Source organism: Myodes glareolus, chromosome 8, assembly GCF_982192425.1.
Source record: "Myodes glareolus chromosome 8, mMyoGla1.1, whole genome shotgun sequence".
Taxonomy (NCBI): domain Eukaryota; kingdom Metazoa; phylum Chordata; class Mammalia; order Rodentia; family Cricetidae; genus Myodes; species Myodes glareolus.
The window spans coordinates 57,584,281-57,611,536 of NC_142033.1; the positions used below are offsets into that span (position 1 = coordinate 57,584,281).

At 37.1% G+C, this 27,256-nt stretch overlaps 1 protein-coding gene across 4 annotated transcripts in view; it reads left to right on the forward strand.

Annotated features, from left to right (window-relative positions):
• Kcnip4 (potassium voltage-gated channel interacting protein 4) overlaps positions 1–27,256 on the forward strand; it is a 1,063,700-nt gene that overhangs the window by 671,670 nt on the left and 364,774 nt on the right. The window lies entirely within an intron of this gene.

The window sequence follows — 27,256 nt, forward strand, 5'->3', positions numbered from 1 at the left end:
AGAGCAGAAGGATTTGAGTTTGTATCTCTTTTGTGGATTCTTGGATAGAATACTAAGAAGCCTTATATGCTTATAACAAAGTTTTACACATATGATGCATTTTGGTGCAATTGAAATGAACATAGATTTTGTTTATTTATTTCTCCCAAATTTTTAGATGAACTATACCTTCAAAATATATATTGAAAATAACGTGTATAGTTTTGTTTTAATGAGCTGTAGTATCTGGTAAGTGCTAATTATTGTATATACGGAGAGGCTTTGTCTCTATATCTTTGTCTCAGCAAATAATCAGCCACTGGTTTTCAGCAGCCCTCAGGACTTATTTTTAATCTGCGTTCTCTTTCCTAGATGAATTTGATTTTTAGAAATCTCACCAAGGAAGAATGCGGATAACTAGCTTTGAAAAGCACAGCCCCTCCTTCCATATTGAATTTTGTATTTTAATAACAACAGCAGCTAACAAAAAATCTCTGAAGGATTTAGATCAGAAAAAGACACAATTCCCAATGAACTGACCATCTATTCTGGGCAGTTAATTGACTTCTGCTAACTTTCCCGTTCTCAGTGTCTTCTCTGGGCACCCCAGTGTAAGTTCATTTTATTAATAGCATTCCTGTCACCTGTTCTTTAGCCATCATTCCATATCCAATCACCATTGTGTCAGTCTCTCAAAGCTAAACCCCTGAGCTTTAAATAAGCACTGACAGGAAGTTGCCAGAGGAAGGACATATGCAACTAATTCAACATTTCAGTTTGAACTATGTTCAGTTTATACATTCCAAGAGAAAATAATGAATGGTCATAAATATTTTTAGGTATCCTCATACTTAAATTATGATTTTTGAAGTGTAAGCTCATATTTGATGAGGAATTAAAGTCAATTAGTTTTTCATGAACTTAAATATAACTCTCTAAAATTTTATCAGTACCTACTATATCTTCAACACCAAATAAGACAGACAGGAAGACAAAGAATATTGCAGATTGCTTCCTTACTTTGTGCAGCCAACAGATCTGTTGGAAAGTTCAAGTACACACACACACATACACACACACACACACACACATACATATATATATATATAAGATGAGACCTTGAAAATGACAAAGCAAAGTTTACTGAATGTCAACATACCATTCTTGAGGTTTCTCATCCATACATATCTTGGTTCTTAGTGATTGTTTTACATGAGTGAGGGTATGTTGCATGGTAAATGCAATAGACATTAGTAGGAGATGCCATGAAGTAAAGATATGTAAAGAGAAGAACAAGATTACAAAGAATCAGGAAAACATAAGAATGAAATCCTAAAACCAGAGGACAAGAAAAGGATGATAGCCTTCAAAACAGGGAGGGAGGCCAGGGCATGGAATGATTCTAAACATCCAATTACGAATATAGTGTTTTGCAGAAGACTTATCAGGAATGAGGAAGTCATTCAAATACTGTACTGGCCCACTTTCTATGTCTTTGTGAGAGTATCTGGTGACCTTTGACCCACAGTCTCAGAGTCATGGGAAAAAGGGAAGGCAGATGCAACTGTGTGTTATTCAGGAAATGATGCAACTGTGTGTTATTCAGGAAATGACAAGAGAAAATTGAGACATACAAAATGGAGGACAGAATTAAAATCAGCAAGGCAAGATGTATTTCACAATACTTTCTTTAAAAACTGCTTGGTGTATTTTCAACTGGTGGTATGAAATTAATATTTTAAAAGTGGGAATAGGAACCGATTGAATTGGGTTCTCTGAAAAGTTCCCATCATGTATTTATTTAAGAAGCATATTGCTTTTTAAAAGCACACTGATGTCACACTGATGATTTAGTGGGAAATGAGCCTTAAAGGAATGGATGCTGCCAGAGATCCTAACATGGAGACACTCACATTTGGATGCCACATTGCCTAGGAAGTGAGCCTTGTGAGAAATTTGTCACAGCTACACAGCTGCTGTGTCACAGTGGAGAGCCATAGCCTCTGTGGTTAGGTGTCTTTAGGCAAGTGGATGCTTGCCTGATTTCCTTGTCCTTAGTTTAAAAATAGATGCATTTATTATAGAAGAGTTAGCAAACAGAATTTCAAAAGAAATAAGAAATTCCACAATCTCACCACACATTAAAAATAATGTTAACCTTTGGAGTGTGTATTTTCCTAGATCATCTGTGTGAGTATTCATTATTGTAAGAAGTATTTCAAAAAGTAATCTTCCTTCTGCCTTTCTCCTGTACAGCTTATCTTTAATTCCTGATTACTCACTTCTGCTGCCTTATTCTTAACTATTCTATTTTTCTCTTAACACATCATAACTTAGAAATAAACAAATATATTGCTCTACCTAGTTCAACCATTTAGAAGCACAGGGAATTCTCTTCTTGTAAAACTAAGAGAACTTAGTAGTCCACCTATCAGCCACAAGGATGTCTAATTTGCAGAAACTCTGGAAACAAAGGAGTCACAGGAGTAGCTGCAGTGGGGTAAGAACAGTGCTCACTTCTGGCATCTTTAGGAAACAGGTGGGAAGGAGTAGCAACACTGAAATGCTCCAATTCTGCAAGCTCAGTGAGTACAGCCACAAAGCTGCTGTGCTGATGGGCTATTGGGTGTGTGTTTACCATCTAATCAGCATCAGGTTTGACTCCTACTCCTCCCCTTTCCCTGCTTGTGTACCTGGGCTGTGTTGTGACTTTGAACATGGTACATGACTTCTCAAAGAGTGTGTTTTCCTTTTCATGAAATGCATGTGAAGTCAACTCATAATATGAGATAAATAAGTGTCATCTCCAGGTCCCTGAAGTCCAGAGCAAATGTCTGTAGCAATTCACCACAGTAACGAAATTTTAACCCCAGGCCTGATTCTAAGTCCTGTTTCCTTTTTCTTTTTTGAGAGTCAACAGTCTCCAAAGAGCATAAAAATTCAGCACTCCTGTTGATAGCAGTCCTTCAAATTGCTAAACAGTGAAATCTTATATTTCAATAGGACGTTCTCCACCATGATTTTCACAGCTACAGTCATTTACTGTGTAATCACATTTTGCTCAACACTCCCTATTTACTAGAGTCCTATAAGGTCAATTTGCCTTGGGATGTTATTGTTGTCTAGGCTGCATAAACATTCTGCCTGTTGTTTGCACAATGACAAAAGTGCCTAAATGCGTTTCTCAAAATGTGCCCCTATCTTGAAGTATTACATGACTATATTTGAAACTACCCTCACACACAAGTCTGATTCGTAGCCAGGGTCAAAGCCACTTAGTGTGACTAATTTGGACTTGAGCCTTTCAGCTCCTTGCAGCGTCCAGAAATAATTTATTATCCTGACATTCTGCGAAAGATATGAGTACAAAACAAATATCCAAACTGGCATTTTAAAATATGTCAGCTGAATGGATCAAAGAGTTCCATTCTTTACTTTATATCAAGATGAACTTGCTTGGTACCTGTCGTGGAGTGAAGCTTATCTGGCAGCAACAGGAAGCAAAGGTTATCGTTAACACAATGGAAAAGGGCAAATGAATGTTAGCATTTAATTAAAGCCACAGGAACAGAATGGCAAAGTGCAGGTCAGTGGTAAAGAGAACAGTGTGCTGTTGCCTCATGGATGGAGGCGGCCGAGTGCGGAGGCAAAATCGAAATGCAGATAGTTGAATTATCAGGGCTCTTGATTTCTCTGACATTATTTTATATTTTGCTCCAGCAAAAGCACTAATAGGAAGAAACTCTTGGGGATGTAATTGACTGCGAGGACTATAGTCAAACCGATGAGGATTTTAGAAAAGTACAGAGTAGATACAAGCAAAGTCACAAGGCAGACTGCCTGGCATTAAACATGAATTCTTCCTGTACCACTGATAACTACAGAACGATGGACAAGTGACTCAGATTCTTTCTTCAGTTTCCTCATCTGTACATTAAACACTGCTGGTATGTACTTAGATAGTAATTAAGAAGCTAAACACAGAAACTACTATTTTTTCTAGGCTACTTTCTATACATATTTGTTCCACGTACCCCGAAGCTTTAGATTCAGTATTTACCAGCCATACCACTAAGGGAAACACGTATCTTTCTGAGACTCAGATTTCTTTTCTGGAAAATGGATCTAATTACAGTGTCTAATAGAATCGTGAAAATTGGCTAGAATCAGTAATGCATACACTCTTTGTTTTCTTGGTGTTTTTAGTGGCCCAGGTAGATCAAAATCTTCCTAAAAGTGGTACTTTCTTAGGTTCCTTCTTTTGTCTGGCAAGATTCCCATCTGAAGGACTGTAAAGAAAATAAGGAGATGAAAATCTTCTGTGTGTATACTGACACATTACATGGTAACATTCATGCTCAACATGACACGCCCAGAAATGAACCAAATGGGTACTCACGAAGACTTAGAGAATGCTAGGAGAATGACACTCAGAGACTCATAGAACAGTAAGGTGGGATGGGATACCGATCTCACCAGCTTCTGTTCTCTCTTGTTTCCTTATATCAGAGCCTCACCAAAATGCCTAGCAACACAACGAAGTCAGCTGCAGAGAACACGCATTTTTTCTTTTCTCAAAATCACTAGGACTTTAATCTCTCTTCAATCTCTCTCTCTCTCTCTCTCTCTCTCTCTCTCTCTCTCTCTTTCTCTCTCTCTCTCTCTCTCTCTCTCTCTCTCTCTCTCTCTCTCTCCTCTCTCTCTCTCTCTCTCTCTGCAGTTTTTAAAGTCCTACTTTACTTGTTACAGATGTTCTCAAGGCCTTCTCCCTGACTTAGTGGATAAAGGCCCCCAGCTTATATGTTTTCCTACTTCTCAATTTCATCTGGAACATTCCTGTCTTGTAGTTGCTCAATAATTGTATATTGATTCAACACATAAAGTGATCTGGGGTCTCATATGATCGTTTCTGTTCTAAAGCAGCAACTCATTTTAATTATAACATCAACGTCTATCTTTCCTTCTGTTTATATATACATTTATGTATTTCAAGTGATGAAATTTGAGATTGGATTTCATTTCCTGGGTAAAAGACTGAATTTTCATCATCCCTTCAATCTTTGGCAGTTTAATTTCAAAACTTTCTAGACCTTAAAGAAAAGCCAAAACTGTCTATCATTTTATGTGTTGGCAAATCAAAGCTAAGCAGTTGCAGACCATTCAAGGCTGAGTCACCTAACTCAATGCAATATTTCCCAAGAACTTTATAAAGTATAAAGCTGCATTAACTAATCAAAAGCTGGAGCATTTTCATATTTAGTTCTATATTATAAAAATAGCCAACATATACCTTTACTTTTAAAGAAAAGACAAGAAGTCTTAAACAACAAATAAAATTCATAGACTCAATATTTCACATCTGAAAAATCTCAAAGCTGAGGATAAACTGAGATCATCAGCTCATTACTTTCTCCATGCAATTGCATCATATTCCTCACAAGGATTGATACAGATAAATAGAAAAGGGAGAAGAGGAGGGGAGTACAATAGTAGATATGCGAAGAAGGTGGAGGAAAGAAAAGAGCTATGGAATCCCTGACCACGACCCTCATACCCATAGGGACCCACCCAAGAAACAGAACATCTTTGCCTTCCATGGAAGCCAACTCAAGTTTGAACATAAAGGAAGATTCTACCTGGCTTGACCCACAAAGGCCATATTCATTTTGCTGCACACAGAGCTAGTTGGTGATGGGTTAGGAGAAGATAAGTCGTCTCTTTTGGGATTTAAAATTTGAATTATTTTCTCAGCAAAGAGTAGAATGTACCATATGCTTAATTATAAAGTTTTAATGACTCCACTCTTCCCTTTAAGAAAAACAAAGATTTGGAGACCAGAGAGATGGCTCACTTGTAAAAACCATGGCATGCTCTTCCAGCAGAGTAGGGTTTAATTCCCAGCATGTACATGGAGGCTCACAAATATCTGTAATTCCAGTCCCAGAGCATCTGATACCATCTTCTGGCTTCCATTAGTACCAGGCCCACACATGCTGCAAGAACATACCTGCAGGCTAAACACCCAACAACATAAAGTAAATAAATATGTAAATAAAATATTTGTTTGTTTTAAAATGTGTGTGTGTGTGTATTGCATTTTTGCATGTGTGTACATACTCATATGTGCAGAAAAGCCGAAAAAGGACTTCATATCCTCTGGAGCTGAAGTTACGGTTGGTTCTTAGCTCTTTAACCTGGTTGCTGGGAACCAAATTCCAGTCTTTTCAAACAGAATCAAGCATTCATTCTTAAGCAATGTGCCATCTCTCCAGAATCTACTATCCTCATTCTTTATGCTTATATTACTTGTATAATTAACAGTTATGAAAAATCTTAGGAAGTTCAGAATAAATATATGTGAGGCTGCCTCATGGGTAGAGCATCTCATCTAAGGTTCTTGCAAGAATACATGATTGCTTGTTTGCTTCACTGCAGATGCTTGACTGCTTCCCACAGAGGTGGAACCAGTGAGGTGAGTACAGGGAAATTCTCTGCCTTTCAGAGGCAGGAGCCCTGGGAATAGCAAGCAGGCTAAGTTATCTAGAAATGTGTGTCTCACCAGGCAGAAAGATATCAAAACATTCCTAATGAGCCATCACAACCTGGCTGTTCTCAGTGAGAATCAAAGTGGAGGAAGCAGGAGTTGTCCTGTAAGTGGCAAAAATTAGCAGCTCCAAGGAGAGAAAAAGTAAGAACTATGATTTGGGGAGTTTTGATTTTTGGATTGATCTATTTTTTTCTTTGCATTATTTCTCATTACTGTCAATCATCCAAATAAACACTCTCTGAGGATTCAGGGGCACTGGGAGTTTGAAGGGTTTATCTCGAGTCCCCTACTTCCCCCATAAATAAAGTTGCATTCACCAAAACAACTATGCACATAAATTAATAAATAAAAATATTTTAAAAATAATTTATGCATTGATTATTTTGGGATGCCTCACTGGAATGCCTAATCACTATAGTTTGTCATGGAAAATATTTACGAGTTGTAAGGAGGCAGCTTGTTGGTTCCCAGCTGCTCAGGCCCAAAATAACACTGCTTGTCTCTTTAGCTCTAGCTTCTTATTGGCTAACTCTTGCATATTAATTTAACCCATCTCCATTAATTTGTATATTGCCACGAGGCTGTGGCTCACTGAGTAAGTTCCTGCATCCTTCTCCAGCAGGGCTACATGGCTTCTTTTGAATTTCTCCTTCTTCCTCCCATCATTTAGTTTACTTTTCCTTGCCTATCTTAAGTTCTGCCCTATCCACAGGCCAAGACAGTTTTCTTTATTCATTAACCAATAAAAACAACACATAGACAGAAGGACCTCCCACACCATTTGTGCAAATATATAACCAGATTATACATCCATAAAAACTACTGTGGTTTCAGGAACTAAATGATCACTTATTAACTAAGAACTTGCTCTGGTTGTAAATCCTAAAAACCCAGTATGCTAAGAAAATTTTTCAAATCAATTGATGTTTCTATAAAAATGATTGTGAAATTTAAGAGTTACAGTATGTAAAGCAATCCATGTGTATGGGAATCAAAGTAAATCTTACATTATGAAAGGCATGGACACATCTCTACAAAAGACATCATTGACATTTAAAATTCTGTATGGACTGTTTCTTTCTGTAAGTCCATGAATCCATCTCAAGATAACTACCCAGAGAAAAAGCACATAATGTCATAGATCATTTTCTTATTGTGACAAATATTCTCACACTAGAAACTTAAAGGAGGCAGGTTTATTTGGGTCATAACTCCTGGTTTCTGTCCATCATGGAAGAAAAGTCATATCAGATGAATCCTGACAAAACTGTCCCCATTTCATCTGCAGGAAGAAGATGAGAACAGTAGATACCTACATGCTTTCTCCAGCTCCCTTCTCCTTTTTGATGCACTCCAGACCCCAAACTTATGGATGGATGCAATTCATTTTAGGCTAGTCCTTCCCACATCAATTCAATTAGTAAACATAATTTCTAACAGATTTGTCCTCAGGCCCACTTGTCTAGAGAATTCTTCATTGGTATTCCTTCCCTGGGTGATACTAGAATGTGTCAAGTTGATAAGTAAAACTGATCACCACACACACATTTACCAAAGGGCATGCATAAGATGGTTCATTACAGCTTTACCCACAGTAACCAAATATTGAAAATAATATTAATGTCTACAATATTAGAATGTATCCAGAGTATACAAAAAAGAAAACAATCAAAAACACCACCACTAGCTGCCACAGAAAATCCTGCTTATATTTAGTCTACAGATATTTTTATAGATATAATGCCCATAAGAAATTCAAGCGTACATATTATGTATATATCATTTTCTTCAGATGAAGTTATATTTTAAGGATGCATTACAATAGTATTTACCCCTCCCCCTAAAGTACAGATTTAGATTGGGCATGTATATGGTGGCAATATATGATATAGACAGGTACCATGTCTTGTAATAGTTGTTGTTTATAGCTATTTGTATATGTCTGTAAAATTAATCCAGCACTTTTGCATCTTTAATTTGCAAAGCTATTTATGTGAGGAAAGATCCAGGGTAAGGTTAGAAATATTGTAGCCTATTTTCTTGTGTTTTTCAGAATTTCATAATGTCAAAAAATAGCATCTTTTCTGACTGTAATCACCTAGGTAGGGTGCTCTCTATGGCAACATGATTTGCACACCTAAATTATCAGTTTTGCAGAGACAATTTGGATGGCATTGTCAAAATTGAGAATGTCTTGCCAAGTTTTGCATATACATAGTTTAGAAAAAATGATCACAAAAAAATTCTGGCTCCACAGAAAAAACACGATTTTATGTTCACAAAGTTATACCCTATTGTTCAGAATAACTAAGTCACACTTGGTTCTTCTCCAATGAGAAGGCAATATTGTAAATATTGATTATGGCAAGGTATGCTAAATCTGAGATTAGATACAAAGCTTTAATTAAAGAGTGTGTTATTTAAATGGGCAGTATGAATAGAAAACATGTATCTATTAAATTAAAACACCAAGGTACTCCATACCAGAAAAGGAAACATTGAAATGATATGAAGATAGTAAGCACCAAGAGCGTGTACATGTGTGGTAACTTTTGTTTCATTGATTGAGAACTTTTAATACTAAATTTCTATTATTTTCATTACACATACTGACATTTAAAATAAATCTGTGCATCCAGAATCAAGCATTTGATGTAGAAAAATGAGCAAAATGAAGAGATTTTGAGAATGAATATGGAAAACTTAAACTAACAGAGCTTATCCAGGCAGAGAAGGGTCTATGATTATCTTTCTCTGCAGGAGTGATGCTTCTACCCATTGAACAGGCATAGAAAAGCTATTAATATCCTCCTCAAGTAGCAAATGAAATAGTCACGTGTTAACTTAGACAGGAGTCATAATCTTCATAACAGGGTTTAGCAATATGGCCTGCTCTCAGTTGAAATCAATAGTCTTGTAGCTGGTGAGGAGTCATTATTCTACAGGATTGGGGCACATCCAAACTAAGAAAAATAGATATAAATTCATCATGGTTTCCTTTCTTTTGGGTCATTAATATAATATGTTCCTATATTTTATTCATGTGTCTGTTTCTTGTGACAGGATTGTTGGGTAGGGCCCCTTGAAGGTCAAGTGGAATAAAGCAAACACCAGTAAAAATTAGTCAGTGACTTTGGTTTACTTGGCTTCACAAGTGAGTGCAGTCCTTGAGAAATTTGGTTTAACAGACAATTACTTGGTCAGTAATCTTTTCACTCAGAAAATACTGGAACAGTGAACATTGCAAAGCTCCTGAATCTTGTTGACATAAATGAGTCTCCTTTTGTTCATGTTCAAGTTGATCTCCATCTCCATTGCTTGACTCATCACTCGCTAGCTTACCCCTGAGTGTCTGAAGAAACATTTCTTAGCTACACAATTGCAGATATCCACAGAACCTTCGGTCACTGTAGTCTGTATATTGGCAGTGAGTGACTTTTCGAGAGGAGGACTTAGTGACATGGGTTCCCCACGTATGTAATAAAGAGGGGATATAATGCCCAGGTGAATAGGGAAGTGCCTAATGAAAGAAGAAGAGAAGTTTCAGCTGAAGAAGTGATACTTGAGCCATGCATAGTTAAGCATGTTATTGCGACACTTGGGAATTGGGATAGAAGTGTAGTAAATCCCTGATCAACTTGGTCTGTATAGCAAGATCATCACTTAAAAGGTAAAATAGCACAATAAAACATAATCTAATACATGGGTGAGCTTGAATAGGTGCTGTAGAATCAGTAGGCAGAGAGCACTTTGACAGGAAGGCATGAATTCGTCTTGGTGAAGAAAGAATGTATTTGTGAAAAAAAATTGACTACTATACCTTAGCATATCAATAGTCAATGAATACTATAGTAGCCAACTTTCAAATTCATCAAAGTCAAAATAAATTGTAGTCGAAGTTGTTAATTCATATATTCATTCATGAGTCCCCTATACTATCCAAGATTTGTCAAGTACCTACAACATGCACTGGCTGGTGATCAATGAATCTTGTTTTCATGAAGGGTTTAATAAGACACATGAGGTTGGCAGGAGCCGTGAGCTGTAAACAGAAATGCCAGAAGGAGCGATGGCAGTCATTTTTCACTTCGTTTCACAAGTTGGACAATAATTTAAAGGGGAAAAGGGGCCTTTGTGAGGAAGTTTGCTTATTATAAAAGCTGAACAGGTAGGATCTGTGATGAAATTTTAAAGGAAGGAATGCCTTTTCTCTTCAAGAAACTTTAAGAAGGAAAAGAAATAGACAAAGTAAAATTGGTGCAAGCCTCTTTCCTTAGCTTTCAGTGTCCACATCCTTTCTAAAGGTTCTGAGCCTCCAATTTGCATGCAAGCCGTGCCTTACACAGAAATGCTCAGACTGCTTCATTAATTGAGGAATTGAGTAGCAGGAAGTTCTGAAATGTATAAGATGTTTCTAATCCTTTCTCAGGAATTAAAATAAAACTGAATTGTAAAATGTGACTGATGCTGAAACATGGCAAGTAAGAGATGGCTGTGCAACCCAGACATGACCCTTTCAGGAAACTGTAAAGGGTGTTTTCATAGTCTCGACTATTTGAAAGCAGGGTCCCGACTATTTTGCTTCTAAGTATGTGTGGAAGTTGTCGTAAAAATTATGCCAATCTACAAACAAATCTATTTGTATCATTTTACTTCCAGAGTTGAACAATTTCTCTATGGGCTTCACTTTCTCCTGGGCTCAGAATAAAAAAAAAAAAGCTTTACAAGAAAAGCATGTGAGATTAAACAACAATACCAACATAAACAACAGTAACAACATAAACAACAATAATAACAACAACAACAGTCGTTTCTAGAAAGTGGTTTACATGTAAATCATTTTGTAGGCCATGACAGGCTGTAGTCATTGATGGATCTTCACTATTATTCATTTAACACAGTAAGATAGTAAAGAAGAGGGAACACATCTTTCCTGGGGGTTGGATGTTATGATATGCGTCTCCTTACTTTCTCTCACCTGGATCTTCTCTTCCTGGCTCTCCCCTTCTCCTCAGTCCTTCCCTATCAGCTCATATATTTTCCACTACTATTTAAGAGAAATTTTCCTTATGCCCTAGAATTGTTCTGAAACAATTGCTCTGAATCTTACAGTCCATGTTTGTTTTTTTTTCCTGCATCTCCTGAGGACAAACTAGATAACTCATGCTTCAGGTGAGAAATAAATACATCAGACTCATTTTAGTAATAACAATAGCAATCATGGCTAAGGAGATAACACCATTGTTAGAAATGGTTGTCACCACGACTGAGGACCTTTGATTGCCTGAACTCATGTAGTTGCAAGGAGAGAGTGTATTCCTACAAGTTGTCTTCTGACCTCTACAGGTAGGGCATAGAATACATGTTCTCACCCCCAAATAAATAAATATACATTTTAATGAATGAGAACATGATACTAGTATCGTAAATCAGCTCAGCCAATAAAGACCATGCTATGCAAACAGGGCGGTTAGAGTTTGATCTTTATCACTCCTGTAACAAGCCAGGTGCTGGTGGCATACACTTGTAATTACAGCACTGGAAATGGAGAAGTGACAGGTTCATTGAGGTTGCTGTCAGTCAATATAACCTAATCTGTGATTCTCAGTGAGTAGTCATACCTGGGCTTGATCTCTGGTCTGCACATGTGTACATGGATACCCTCACACATACATGTATGTATACCCACACATTAACATACACAGGAATACACACAATTTATCATTATAAAGAAAATAAAGATAGCCATGTTAGAATAGTAAGTCCAGTGGACCTTCTGAAGATGGGGTCATCTATGACTATTGATATCACGCACATGAAGTTGGACCTGTGTTATGTTGATTCTATCTGATATATAAGACAATGATGTATAAGACAATGAAGGAGAAAGTCAGAAACCATGAATATGCTTCTGCTATCTTACCCCCAAACAAGTGCATGGGATTGCAGGGTGGGATTGAATATCATCTGAGAGGCACCATGTTGTCATAATTTTATACTTTTTATCCCTGTCTTGATGTTCCCTGACCTATTATCCTGGAAAAATACTTGCACAGATTAATCCTTCCATTGAACTCTCTCTCCAGACCTTTGTACTGTTTTATGCCCTCCCCACTGGAATCATGTGACTATTCCCAGGTTACTCTTCTCCTGAAGAGATTTTCCTGGACATTGCTAACTCATAGTGTCTCCAACAGGCATGTTTCAATTGCATAAGCTCAACTCCATAAACTATTCCTGCAACATGGGGTTACTGTTTACCGTCTCCCACACCTAAACTTAAGCACTATCAGGAAACACTTGGTCTCCACTGCTGTGCCCTAAATGGATATTGTCATTTAATCAAAACAACATAGCACCCAGTTGAAACCATCCAGCCATGGGGAAATGCTAGTGTCCCTTTTTAGCTATACGACCTACAGTCAAGTCCCTACATTGATCTGTGAGGAATTTTTCCTTTGAGTATATATAATTGGACGTTTGCTTGCAAGTATCTGGAACAAGTTGTAAGTCTAGAGAAAAGGACTTAAAATCAATTCATATGTTAAGTATGATATAAAGCATTGTGACCTGGATGAAAATTAGAGAGTTATATGTCAACCTGGAAGCACAAAAGATGGATCAATCGTAATTGATGTCATGTCATTCTCGTAAGAAAACTAATCCTAATGCTAGCACAAGTAATAGGATCTACCACTGATTGTATGTGGAGTGTTTGACAGTTCATAGACCCTCTGCCTTTCATGAGTATAACTGACAAGCTAAGAATAGAAACACAAAACAAAACAAATTTTTTTGTTATTTTTTGTAAGCCCTATTCTTTGAGACTCAATCTGTCACCTTGAAATTGGTTTCATCCATCACTTAACAGCTCAAGCTAATCTCAGGAAAATCTCTCATCCATAAGGGCTTGTTCATCTTCTAATAGCAACCCAGCTGTCATTCACTACTGGCTGCACCGGCTGTAGCTAGTATGCTCCTTTGGTTATCATGGCCGGTCTACTCAGCATTCTGCTATTGCACATGGGACATCTCAAATACTCAGGAAAGGTGCAGATGCTTCAATGGCATTAGCAAGTTAGATAGGCCTACTATAGTGCCCATTAAGGGGTTTCTGTGTAGCAAAAACTGTCTTGGAAAACTAACATTTGTTTTCCATCATTGAATTGTAGACAAGGATCATGAGTTTTTCCACCTCTATGTGTGAGATCATTATAGTCCTATTTTCTTGTTCCTTTAAAATAGCATGTGCATACAATCACACATTTATTTTAACATCACTGGAATCACAATTTCATCCCCTTGCTATCAATATGCAAAACTATGTGACAAGAAATTGGCTTAGAGAGCTAGTTAAAGAATGTTATTTTTCATTCATTCATGCTTATGGCATGGTCTCCAGTTCTTTGTTCTTAATATCCCTGCTGTTTCCTAAAAACAATTCTCCTTTGGACCATCTTACTTCTTGCTGTAATAAATGACAAAGAAATGAAATGCATAGAGGGATCAGTAGAAAACTGAAGCCAGCAGGCTGAATTTATAGGTAATGTTATTTTTGAATGCTACAATTCTCTGATCTACCATGATCTGCTTCCCTTTGCCCATCTAGAAAAGGATTGCTGCTGGCAAATTGTAACTCCCTTCCAAATATTTACTTTTTTTCTTTCTTGGCTTCCTTATAAATTTTTGAAATTCCACAAATAAGCACTGTGAAGAATGAGTATCCGAACAGCTGTGGCACCTAAATGTAATTACATATTTAATTTGTGTGCAGCCTGGGAGGTGGAAGAATATGCAAATACATTCTGGTCCCCATTGGCCAGCGAAGTCTCCTTTTCCTTGTCGTTTTCTCTTCTTTTTTTCAGAGATAGCAAATAAAGTACATTATCCCTAGATTTTCCCCTGAAGCTCGCAGAGTTTAGAATGTGGTTTGGTGATTATTTGCTAACCTTTCGCTCTTGGTTTCTGCTGGGGGTTCATCTTTCCTGGTTTATAGCTGACCCTCTAGCACCTGATCCCATAGCTTGCACATAAAAGTCATCCTCAGCCTCTACCCTGCACCACAGCGAGAAGGAGAAAGCTGTACCTGCTTCAGTAGCAGGGGGAGGGGTACGGGGAAGGAGGTATTGCACACACTCCATTCTCATGAATCAAAACTTTCCGCCAAACCTGAAAATGTGAAATCTGTTATCGGGGGAGACTTGGGTTTCACAGATTCCACTGTAATGAGTAGAGACCAGGGTGGGAATTTGTAGAAAATCGTAAAATAAGCCTAGGAGGTATCAAAGAAAGTTTCCCCTGCCATCACATCTCCTGAATAAGAGCAGAACAATTTAGGAGTAAGAAAATCAGTTCTTCACAGTGACACTAGTTCAAAATCCTCAGCGCAGATGTGGGAGCTAGGACAGTTTCAGTTTTGTGGTTTTTGCTTTTGCTTCCCCTCTCCCCGTTTTGTGTTTTCTAACACTATTATTTAGTCACAAGCATTACAATGTTTTTCTGTTTGAATTTTAATTTCTCAGTAGGTAATCCTAAGGTTGAACCTCAAAAACTCCAACATGGCAGAAAGCATAGTGTGTCAATGTGTTTGGAAATCTTGTTACAGTAGGGGTCAGCATAAAGTGCAAATTAAAAAATGGTGAAGCTTTAGAACAAAAGGGTAAAGTCAAATAATTAAGTTTCATGTTTTACTTGACCTCTGGTAGACAAATGAAAATTTTATAAGCTTAAGTAATTACCAAACATATAATTTGATAATAATTTTTCTCTCTCAAGCAAACAAATTTTATAACCAGTGAAATTTTAAAAATGAAATTAATTGCATTATGGAACATTTCAGAACATTTTCATTTTGGGGACTGTGTTTAAGTTTTTTGCCTATTAAATGGCAGCAAAGTGTATTTGAGACATCATTATTCTCAGTGACTTAACACTTCAATTTAAACCTTAAGTGGGTTTGTACACAACAGTGGGAAGAGTATTTGTATAGTACTGATGCTCATGAACCCCTACTCACAACAATTTATTTCCTCTTCAAAATGTAACAGCAGAAATGGAATATTAGAGGCATGGGTTCGAAGCATTGTTATGCTGTTTTGACATTATTTTTGATGCTATAAGATAGTTTCTATTGACATTTTAAAGAGGCAAAGAAGTAAATATAAGCACATATGAATTCTAAATTTGCATAGGACACAGCTGTGAAGGGAGTTGGGGAACATGCCTCTGAAATGTCTCAGTAGTCCAAGATAAGTCATGAAAGAATTGATTCTTCATATTCCCATTATATCACAATAATGTAATTAAAAATCACTTATAAAACACTTGTCATGTAGTGAACAAGCTCTGTGCATTTGGCTAAGAAAGTGCCTCAGTGAATAAGGTGTCACTATACAAGCATGAGGACCTGAGTTCAATTCTCCAGAAGCCAAGTGCCATGTGCCTGAAACTCCATCTTTTCTAAAGTAAGATGGAGGCTTGTGAGCCAGTTACAGTCTGGGCATAAGCACCAATGAACAGAGACCTGTCTCAAATAAGGTCAAAATGAAGATACGTGACCAACTCTCTGCTATGACCTCCACATCGATGACTTGGAGGGCACAGACATGAATGAGCAGTTTGGTTGCAGAGGTTAAAGCCCCATGTGACTTCCCAGTATCTGTGAATAATCCTTTGCCCATTTTAAATAGCAGGAAACTAGTTATGTATTTATGTCCTCAGCCTGAAAAACTCCATTTGATAGTTTTTGTCTTCAAGTTACACGTGATAGATTCTTTGGAATTTCATATGTTCTTTGTTTACAATGAGAAATTTATATAATGTTTAATCAGCAGTCTCATATATATGTATACATATACACACATATATGTGTTATATATCTATAAAACTGTTGATTAAAAAGTCACACTATGGTTTTAAGATATATCAGAAATAGATCATACATCTATGTGAATGGAAAAATTACTTTTATTGACTTAAGCTAAGATATCCTTTAGAGATTTCAGAAAATGGATGAATAACTCTTTGCCATTTTGTCCAGAATAAAATAAAATGAGAAAATGCAGCCATAGCCTGAAGCCAAACATATGGAGTTTAGAAAAAAAATTAAAAACTCACACTTCCATCAAATATGAAGTTTGGTGTCTGTTTCATCCAAATCCATTAAGCTGTGGTAATTAGAAACAATGATTGTAAAAAGCAAAAGAGAAAAAATCACAGGTTTTATTTAAAGGATGCTGATTGAGTATTATGTAAATGCTTCTGGAAAATCTCAATCAGTTTCACTTTGAGTTGTTAGACAAGATCGTTTATAGTCTTCATAGAATTCTGATCAGCAGTGTTGCTCCCTTATTCTGCTTTAAGTTTTGGTGATTAACCCACCATGTCAGGACAGAGCAGGTATTATGCACAAATCCTCAGACCGTACTAGGAGCCACTTGAAGTGGGAATAGGAGTTTTCCCGGTTCAGAGGGCCTCTGAAAAGAGAAAGGGGATCAGTGGGTATGAGGGACGGTCCCATATGAACAAGCTACAGTAGTATACATGTGTAAAAAAACAGTCATAAAGAAACTCATTCTTTTGTATGTTTAGTAAATATATTAAAATTGAGCAGAAAATTCTTAAAAATGTAATTGGACTATGAAGGACAGATAGCATAAGTATTTTTAAAATGATACTAAGGCTAGGAACATGGAATTTGTGAACCTGAGCCCTGTGTGTGTGTGTGTGTGTGCGTGTGTGTGAGTGCACGTGCCTACACATATTATCCAATGAAATATACAGATTTTTACCTCAAAATAAGAGTTCTGCTGTTTTTGTTTGCTATAATCTAGGGCATAAAAGAAAATGTCTTCATTTCTAGTCTATATTGAAATATATAACAAATAATGGTGCAGTTTGGCCGACCTACATCCATGAAATCTTAGCAGCATGGTCACTTAAACAAGACCTGCATAATGACATCAGCTGACTTGCCAAGGTGAATAGGAACGCTACAATTGTCACCCCTAGATGAAGGGATGCAGGCTCTGCATGGCTGCCGAGAATTCTAGGAATAACCCTGTTCTTCAGGGCTAACCCTTCTAGGAAGTTATCCCATCCTGGGTGGTCATCCTTAAATACACAACCATAGTACCTATGAACAAAAATGCTAAATGAACCCAACAGACTATATAGTAATAATAAGTAAAGGAAGTTCATGTATTTGAGAGTAGGAGGTTGTAAAGAGTTGGAAGGACAAGGAGGAGAAGTAGCAATAAATAAATAAATAAATAAAAAGAAATTAAGATAGGAGTTAAGAATAGTACTAATTGATGCTGCCAGTCACTAGTAAAATGAATATGGAGTGTGATGACAATGGTGCTGTTGATGATGCTTCTCGGAGCTACACACTGCCTGATAGGCCCTAGTGTGGATACATTGCCACGTGGGCGGAAAGATGATTTACTGGAAAAAATTGTTCAGAATTCATAGGAAGGGAGTAATGACTAACTCCTTTTTACAGTGCTTAATCATAGCGTTGGAATGTTTTCACATGGATAGATCCTGGTCAGGTCAGGCATGGATGGATGCCTATGCTACTCTCAGATGGGTAGAGAGATGCGGACCAAAACGTATGTTTATGAAACAGGAAGGGAAGAGTAAAGAGAAGGAGAGAGGACAATAAAGAGGAAACAGGGAGGAAAGAACAGGTAAAGTGGAAAGAGAAGAGTAAAGAAGAAGCAGTGAGGAAACATCAGGTAAAGAGAAGGAGAGAGGATGGTGAAGAAGAAAGAGAAACAGCTAGGGAGAAAGGAGAAAGGATTAAGAGAAAAACCTCTCTCAGAAAACTGAAATCATAAAGACCTAGGATTCCTCGCAAGGGAAAGACAAAAGCAGATCTAAGCACCTTACTGGCAGGAAAAGGGAGTCTCTCTCACACCTGAGAGCAATGTCAATTTTAAAACAAATAAAAACTCATTCTAAAGATATAAATCCATATTCTACCATACACTATCCACTCCTCTAGAAGGTGCACCAGGATAAAAGAAGCATATTTTTGAAATTCCTGCCAAATCAAGTCTCCTGGTTGCCTGTGGCTACTAGTACCACCTGGTGGCAGTCAAGGTCATTTCAGGAAAGGAGAAAAAACAAAACAAAAATAACACAATGGCAACAACAACCAAACTCGATGAATTCTCAGCTTTTCAAATTCTAACTTGAGTCTTAGGTGGCGTTGTGAAGCTCTGGAAACATTGTTGGGATGAGGTCATTGTTTTATGCTAATTAAGAAGGAGGAAAGTTAGAATCCAAGTAAGTCCGAGAATCCTACCGACCACACCAGTGATTATTAAGACTACCCCATTATATAGCTTTCCTCAGTTTTAGCTGAAAGGTCTGTTTATTTATTTGTGCTGTATCTCCCAGATTCCAGACCCCAGTCCTTAACACTGCTAACTGATGGCAATAGGAATGCAAGCTGAAAGATCAGAGCAGAGACAAGCCGAAGTGGAACACAGAAGGTGCCATCCCTGTCACCTTGGCCTCATTAATATTAGGTTACAGTTAGCTGTGCTAGCAGCACTTCCCACTCTGTCTCTCTCATCATTATATAATAGCACAGTACTATTCATCACCCGCTTAAATTGCCCTTCCAGATCTATTCTCCTCTACATCCTTTATAAACTTGTAAATTGGGTTCTCTATGTGTTTCTTTCCCCCTTTCTCTCCTATAAAATTCAAATCAGTTGACTATCCACATTTTCCAAGTTCTATACAAGGGAGTCATCATCAAAACAAATGGTTCAGGACATTACTGTTATCAATAAAACAGGAGCAGTAGTAACTAATAGCTGATTTGGTGAAACTCTTCTAGGCAGAGGTGATGGTGATTTATTTTGACTGATCAATTTAATTCTCAAAGCAACCCTGTGAGGTAGATACTGTTTTCATCTGATTTTATTAATGGTTAGACTGAAGCATGGAGTGGTCCATGATGACATAAAATAGAGAAGAGCCAATTCCAGAAACTGCTCCTTCTTAGTCACCCTATACAAACAAGCAGCAACATACAAAGTAGTAAAAGGGATATTTTTCAATAACAAAATGAACTTCAAGGAGTGTAACATAGCAATGAGTTTGTGACTGTTAGCTTAAGAAATGAAACAAAAGAAAGGGGGCTCCTTTAAACTGAATATCCAGAGATATCTCTGTGGATGGAGAGGACAGAACTGAGTGACAAACATAATCCTTTCTGCAGATATCAAACAGGAAGAGTCTCTCACACAGAAGGCTCGGAGGCAATGGCTAGAGGATGCTTAGAAAGTTTCATGAGCAGAGAGATGGCCACAGCATTGAGGGGACAATGAAACATCACGTCAGTTCTGTGAGATGACTGCTACCAAACAGATAAATGACTAACAAGTGCCACAGAGACTATGGAGTAAGGGAATTTTTGCACACTTTTGAGGGAAATGGTTCTCAATAAGTAAAAAGAGAATTACATTGTATTCCACTAGCCTCGATATTATTGTGTCCAAAGGAATTGAAGTCAGAATGTGGAATCTATGTTTATGACAGCAGCATTTGCAATAAAAGATGCAGAATCAACAAGTGACCTTCAATGGATAAGAAAACAGAGATGTGAGATGTGTACACAATAAATAATATTCAGTTTCAGAAGTGGAAATTCTGCCACTGACAACAATGTGCATGAACCCATAGCAAATGAAACCACATAAATACCACTGACATTTATAGGTGAGCTCTATAAATATCTTATAGGAAATATTCATGTTGATGGCTATCAGGGATGTTGTCAGAATAGACAATGTTTCAGTGTGAGAAGAAAAAAAATATAAAGCATCTATTGGACCACATGATGACTGGTAATTGAGAATTCACTATAGTATTAAAAATGGCTAAAAGAATTGATTTTAAATATTTTTAACAAACAATAAAGAAGGTAAATATCCGAGTGAATGAAATTTAGTTATTGTTATGATGATAAAGCACAAAAAATGTCCAACCTAAGAATAGGAAGATAATACCAATTCCTTCGAGGAGTCCTTGCCTCTCGGCTCAAAGGGAACTACGGACAGCTTTAGGAAGAAGAATGATGATCTGACTAGCATCCAGGACATGGCCTCTGATGAACTACTATTCCCTATCCATAGGTTCAACACCACAGTAGTTAGAAAAACCACCACATGCATAGGTTGCCAATGTCTAATGTTCGGGTGCCTAATGTGGGATGTGCTTCTACATAGGTGTTATTTTTATTGGTTGATGAATAAACCTGTTTTGGCCAATGACTTAGCAGAGCAAAGCCAGGCAGGAAATCTGAACAGAGATATAGAGAGATTGTAGGTCAAGACAGAGAGATGTCGTGTAGCTGCTGAAGGCAGACGCACGGAATCTTAAGAACCTTACCTGTAGGCCATAGCCTCTTGGCGATAAACAAATTAATAGAAATGGATTAATTCAAAATATTAGAGCTAGCTAGAAATAAGCCTGAGTGGGGCCACAGGCACTTGGACCAGGACTTATCCTTAGTGCTTGATCTGCCTTTTTGGAGCCCATTCTCTTTGGAGGGAAACCTTGCTCAGCCTACTTATAGAAGGAGGGCCTTGATCCTGCCTTGGTCCTGCCTCGAAGTAATGTGCTAGGATTTGTTGATTTCCCATGGGAAGCCTTACCCTCTCCAGGGAGAAAATGGTTGGGACGAAGGTGAGGGAGTGGGAGGAGGGAGAGAGTGGGAACTGGGATTGGAGTGTAATGAGAAAAAAATTGTTTTTTTTTAAAAGAATCTTGATAAGTCTTAATGAAAATACAGATTTGAATTCCAAAGAAAGAAAGGAAAGAAGGAAGGATGAAATGAAGGAAGGAATGAAGGAAGAAGGAAAACACCTAAATAATTGACCAAACAATGTTGTAATTAATACAGTTTCTGTGTGATTTTTTGGGTCTATGTGGCCAGAAAACAAACAGTCTCCAGTTATAGGTACCTTTGACTGATTCCCTATTTAGAGGCCAGCACTCCTTGTTCTTATGACGTTAGTTCAGACATCCTTCTATGTAACTAATGTGAATATCTACTGATAATAGCGGTGTTAGTGAACAAGTAGCCATAATTATGTCTGCACTGAAAAGCACTGTCACAGCCGTGTTCCAACAGCACTAAAAGCAGATGAAATCATGTTTTATTGCTCAGAACTGGAAAGTGTTGGACATTGAGTAAAGGTAATGCTTGACCCTAAAGGCTCTGTTGTACCATTTTAGTCAGGGAAAACCTCTGTGTGCACAAGATTTCAGTCTTCGATAAATAACATGCTCAGAGTGAATGTCAAAGGCCCATCAGAAAGCATCATCACATCCGTAGGAAGATCCTCAATGAATCCAATGATTAGCGCAGACAAACTGTTCACCATGGGGAACAGGTGTTGTGCTCCTTTACCTATATATAGTCAGTGGCTTCTCCATTATTTCACACACAATTACTTGTTCTGAACTTAGAACAATTAAATTAAACTTTTACCAGGAGAAAAGTATTCTAGGTTTTTTTCCATAGCTAAAATTCTATTGGACACATCCATACTCATTTGCTAACAAACCATGTCACTTGTGACTGAGGAGCTGCAGCAGAAATGATGTGGTGTACAGTTCAAAATACTATCTTTCTTTTGAAGAAAAAATGCTTATCTGGAAGATAAGGTATAGATTTTAACTATACAATATTTTACCCAAAGCACAAGATAACACTTAACACCACTAGAACAAAAAATAAATAAATTTTGGTAAGGATATGAAGAAGTCAAAGTCGTCATACATCATTGATAGATACATAAAATGTTTTAAGTGATGTGGACATTAGATAATTCGACTACTAAGTCTATTAAAGAGTGCTAAAATATAGTGGCATGAGTTTCTATCTTTTTTGACTTAACATCTAGTATGACAGTTTTCAGTTTATAAGGTTATACTATTATCTTGGATAGATGGGTGCATGGATGAAAAAATTGATGGATGGATGCATGCACGCATGAATAGATAGCTCAACGGATCAATGAATTGAGGAAGGAATGAGAATTCAGGTGTTCTAAGTGTCAGAGTGCAGTCATGGAGATGTTCTCTTATAGTCTGAAATCAGGCCACAAGTGGGAATGAGATTAGTGCTTAAAACATTAATGAAAGTCATTCCTTAAAGGTGTTTCAATTTCCAGACCTAGAGTATACTCTAATTATATAGAAAGCAAGTCATGATAATTTAATCAAACAATATTAGTGAAAGGCAATGTGTATAACCCTACCTGGATCTCCCACTAGGGAGCTGACTTCACAGGTCTCATGGGAGGTTTTAAGTCACTTCCTTCAGCAACACATTCCTAGCCTCTTCTCTGTCAGTCTTATTGATAAAGGATATTGACAAGGCAACTACCATGTACATAACCCTATTGTCTTAAGCTATCATCTCAGTATTTAAAGATTGGTGTGTTCTAACACTGATAATAATATTCCTCTTGTCAACAGAGGCTCTACTCCTCCTGAAGTGTAATCTTATAATGTTAACAAACCCATCCCTTGGAAACATACACCTGACTATCTCCAGAGAAGGAAATTCCATTGTTCCTCTTCATCAGGAACATTTCTCCCTTTCTTCTCTGAAATTTCATATAGACTTGTTTTTACCAAGAATGGAAGCAGCTTGAGTATGTGGCTCCTTTCCCACTTTTCTTCCTTAAGTTGAGAATGTTCGCTTCTTCACTCAAAAAATGGATCTTGTGGCTTCTGTTTGGCATATATACTACATCACCACTAAGGTGCTTTGAAATAAACACTTCAAACGCTGTGGTAGTATGCTGTGAGGACAGTGGATCTGATGACTGAAATGGCTACTCAGTGATTACTGGAGAGGTAGCATATACCGAACGGATACGTGAGAAGAATAAAAGGCCTGTTCCCCTGGTATGTTGAATGGGATGGTGAGAGATGGCATGATTGATACTCTAGAATAGTAGACAAAAGCACATATGTTATTTTTCATTTAATATTTATGTAACAGAACTGACTGTTAGTAACAGAGACTGTGTAAACAAAAAAAATTGATAATAGATGACCTCTACACAGTCATTACAAGGTCAATATTCTACTTGCTGATTTTGGACAATATAGATCTTATTATATATACATATATATATACATATTTTATTTTTCTTTGTAAAGTAAAGTTTGACATATTCATTCTTTCAAAGATTATATTTCCACTAAGTTTTCACAGTTGAGTGAGTAAAAAGGGGGATTCTCTAAAAAGGTATTGAAACTGGACAACACTAGATTCTGTTAATTTGCTTAAGTTAATGATAAAATAATGTTTGAATGAGTTGACCTTTCAAACCTTCTGTAAATATTGGAACTGGAGTAATGAGATTGTTTCTAAAGGGATTTATTTTGTAGTAAGCATAGTGACTTATGCCTATAGTTCCAGAATTTGGGGATCTAAAGCAGGAATATTGCATGAGTTAAAGGAAATACTGGGCTACAAAGTGAGTTAAAGAACAGTCTTATCTACACAGGACAATGGCATAAACCTAAATGAATAAATAAATAAATAAAATTAAGAATTTGACTTGATATTATGTGAATCTGATCATGGTATTATACAGCCTTTTCACAACATACACACGCCAGAAAATTAACATTCTAAAGCAGAACTCTTATCATAAAGACAATCACATATCTTTATTGCCAATACAAACCATCCCTTTCTTGTTTGCTTTTAAGAATCATAAAAGTTGTTATTAGAATTCCAGTCATAAACTCCAGATTACACCTCTGATTTATGTAATTAATCTCCAACTGCATCAAGAACATTTGTTTATGTACTTTGCACTGAAGCAGAATTCAGATTTATGACATGGAGTGATTATGATTTCAGGGGCTTAGTGAGAATGCTCTTATCATAAACATTGCAGTATAGTTGTGGTCTCTGTGAATGTCTTACTTGATTTATTAGATGGAATGAAAAGCATCCTTGCTTTCTTGGTGGCCTGTTACGTGTTCTTACTGGGAAAAGTACTCTGCAACAATCTCGTCATCTAGAGTCATCACTATGGACTCACTGTTCTGCTCTGTGAGGCTCAGTGAAATAGCATTAGACTGAAGAGTAGATAATCAGGAGCCCGGAGGCAGTTGATTGAGATCCTGATTAATGAATTTCTCACACCATTTCCTGTTTTCATCCCATTTGCTCGTGTGTGTGTGTGTGTGTGTGTGTGTGTGTGTGTGTGTGTGTGTGTGTTTGTCATGATTTACTCATGTATTTAACTTATCCTGAATTTTGATATTTGGGCCTTCTCTATTGCTACTATATTTCCACATATCTTTTCTTGTGCAAAAATAATTGCATCTAAATTATAAATTTACCTTCAAAGTTATATGTTGTAGATTCTAATTCCCAAAGTAATGGTATCAGAAATGGACTTTAGGAAGATAATTAGACCATAAAGTCAGAGACTTTATTGATAGGATTAATGCCGTTATAAAAGATAATCAAGGTTGCTCATCTATCCCTCTACAATGTGAGGCTGTTATAGAAGGGGGATGCACAATTAATAAAATCTCAGAGACAGAAACAGGGATAAACCTGAAGACCAAAAAAGCAAAGCAGCCAGCTACTGGCTCTTACCTTGAGCTCAGTCTAAAATGGTGATTCTGCCTCCAGGAATCTCAGAATGAAACTGAGCCTGAGCCTGAGAGCTGACGCCTCCCATTTTATAATCCTCTCTAGTTCTGGGACTAAAGGCATGTACCACTATCCCCTGGTTTCTATGACAAACTAGTGTGGCTACTGGGGTTAAAGGTGTATATCATCACTGCCTGGTCTGTAAGATTGACTCGTTTGGTTGTTTTATTTTTCTAATCCTTATGCATCTCTATTTATTAAAATACAAATGAAATGCCACTATAGATAGGTGCCTTCTATGAACCAGGAAAGAATCTGCACAAAATAGTTCAGTTTTGGTGCCTTGTTCTTAAATTTTCCAGCCTCCAACTCTATAAGGAAATGGGTTTGTGATTTATATGAGCTACCAATGCATGACAAATAAAGATTGTCTATTTATTTACTTTGTATGGATATTTTTACGGCATGTATATAATTCTATTACATTCATGAACCCAGTCACCAGAAGAGTGTGTTGGATATAGTGTAACTAGAGTAGGAGACAGTTATGACCCATGAGATGCAAGCTGGTAATTGAACCCATGTCCTTTGGAAGAGCAGTCAATGCTTTTAACTGCTGAACCATCTCTCCTGCCTGCTTGGTAATATTTTATAGAAGCATAATCCTATTAAGACAATAACTAAAAGTATTTTAGAGGATGAATAAAATTTTGCGAGGGTGAGCAGATATTTAGAGGTTTCAAACAAAGGAAGAAATAATGGGATTTGTTACTGGAATGTAATTCCAGAGAGAGCTCTTGTCCAATGGCTCTTTCTCACAGGATCAGAGGAAATATATCCATCTGACAAGATTGGGGATTACTAATGCTGATGATGATATAGAGATAAAATGTTAGAATGGTCAGTTAGGGGAATAAAGGTAGACAATTTAGTAGAAATACTAAGGTTTCTATCTGTCATGTGCTTATTATTTCATTGACTGTAGTCATTCATACCAGTAACAGAACAATAAAATGGTGGAGGAAGTTAACCATATCAGAGTTAAGTATTTAGGACATGTGGCTAATGTATCTGGGGAAAGACGTAACTGCATGAATCTGCCAAACTCTTGTGGCAGTAACCAAACTGCCACAGAATAACACAAATGAGATCTAAAACGTTGTCCTGAAATCAGAACAAAATAGTGTCCCAGGAAAATTTAAACATGACTCTGAAACCTCCATTCTCATCCTTTCTTACGTTTCCCAGTTATAGAGGCCAGTGATGGAACTTTCCCCGACTCTCAAGTATATTTTAGAACTCATAATCATATGGAGAGTCAGCATTCTGCCTTGAAACTTCTTGGAAATCCAAGACTAACCACTCTTAATAAAAAATAGGGACTTATTTGTAAGGAACGTAATTAAAATGTTTTATAATGAATGTGAAAATGATAGTGTCTTTTGCTAAGTCTATGGGGATTTGTAGCTGAAATAAGTTGAATCTTTAATAGTTATAAGATTTGTTGTAAGAAGGTTGCTTGTTAGTTTCTGGCTGTTTAACCCTGTAATAATCACACAGAAATGATAATGTTTAAGTTATTGCTTGGCCCATTAGCTCTAGCTTCTTATTGGCTAACTCTTACATCTTAATTTAGCCCATCTCCATTAATCTGTGTATTGCCATGTGACTGTGGCTTACCAGGTAAAATTTCCAGCATCTGTCTCTGGCAGGGATTACATGATTGCTCCCTGATTCTGCCCTTCTTTCTTCCAGCATTCAGTTTAGTTTTCCCTGCCTACCTAAGTTCTGCCCTATCAACAGACAACGGCAGTTTCTTTATTCATTAACCAATAAAAGCAACACATAGATAAAAGGACCTCCCACAACAAAGATCCTTTTGGTAAATCCTCCTTGGGCATGCTAATAGGTGGGTCTTGCTCAAGCTATGCTAAATGATTAAATTGTTGACATTAAAATAGTCTGTGAAGTGGGGAGTATAAATGATCAAAAACTGTTAAAATATTTAGTTTTACTTGTGCTACAACATGCAAGAAGCAGCTTTCTATATTAATTTATGGTACAATTAACTT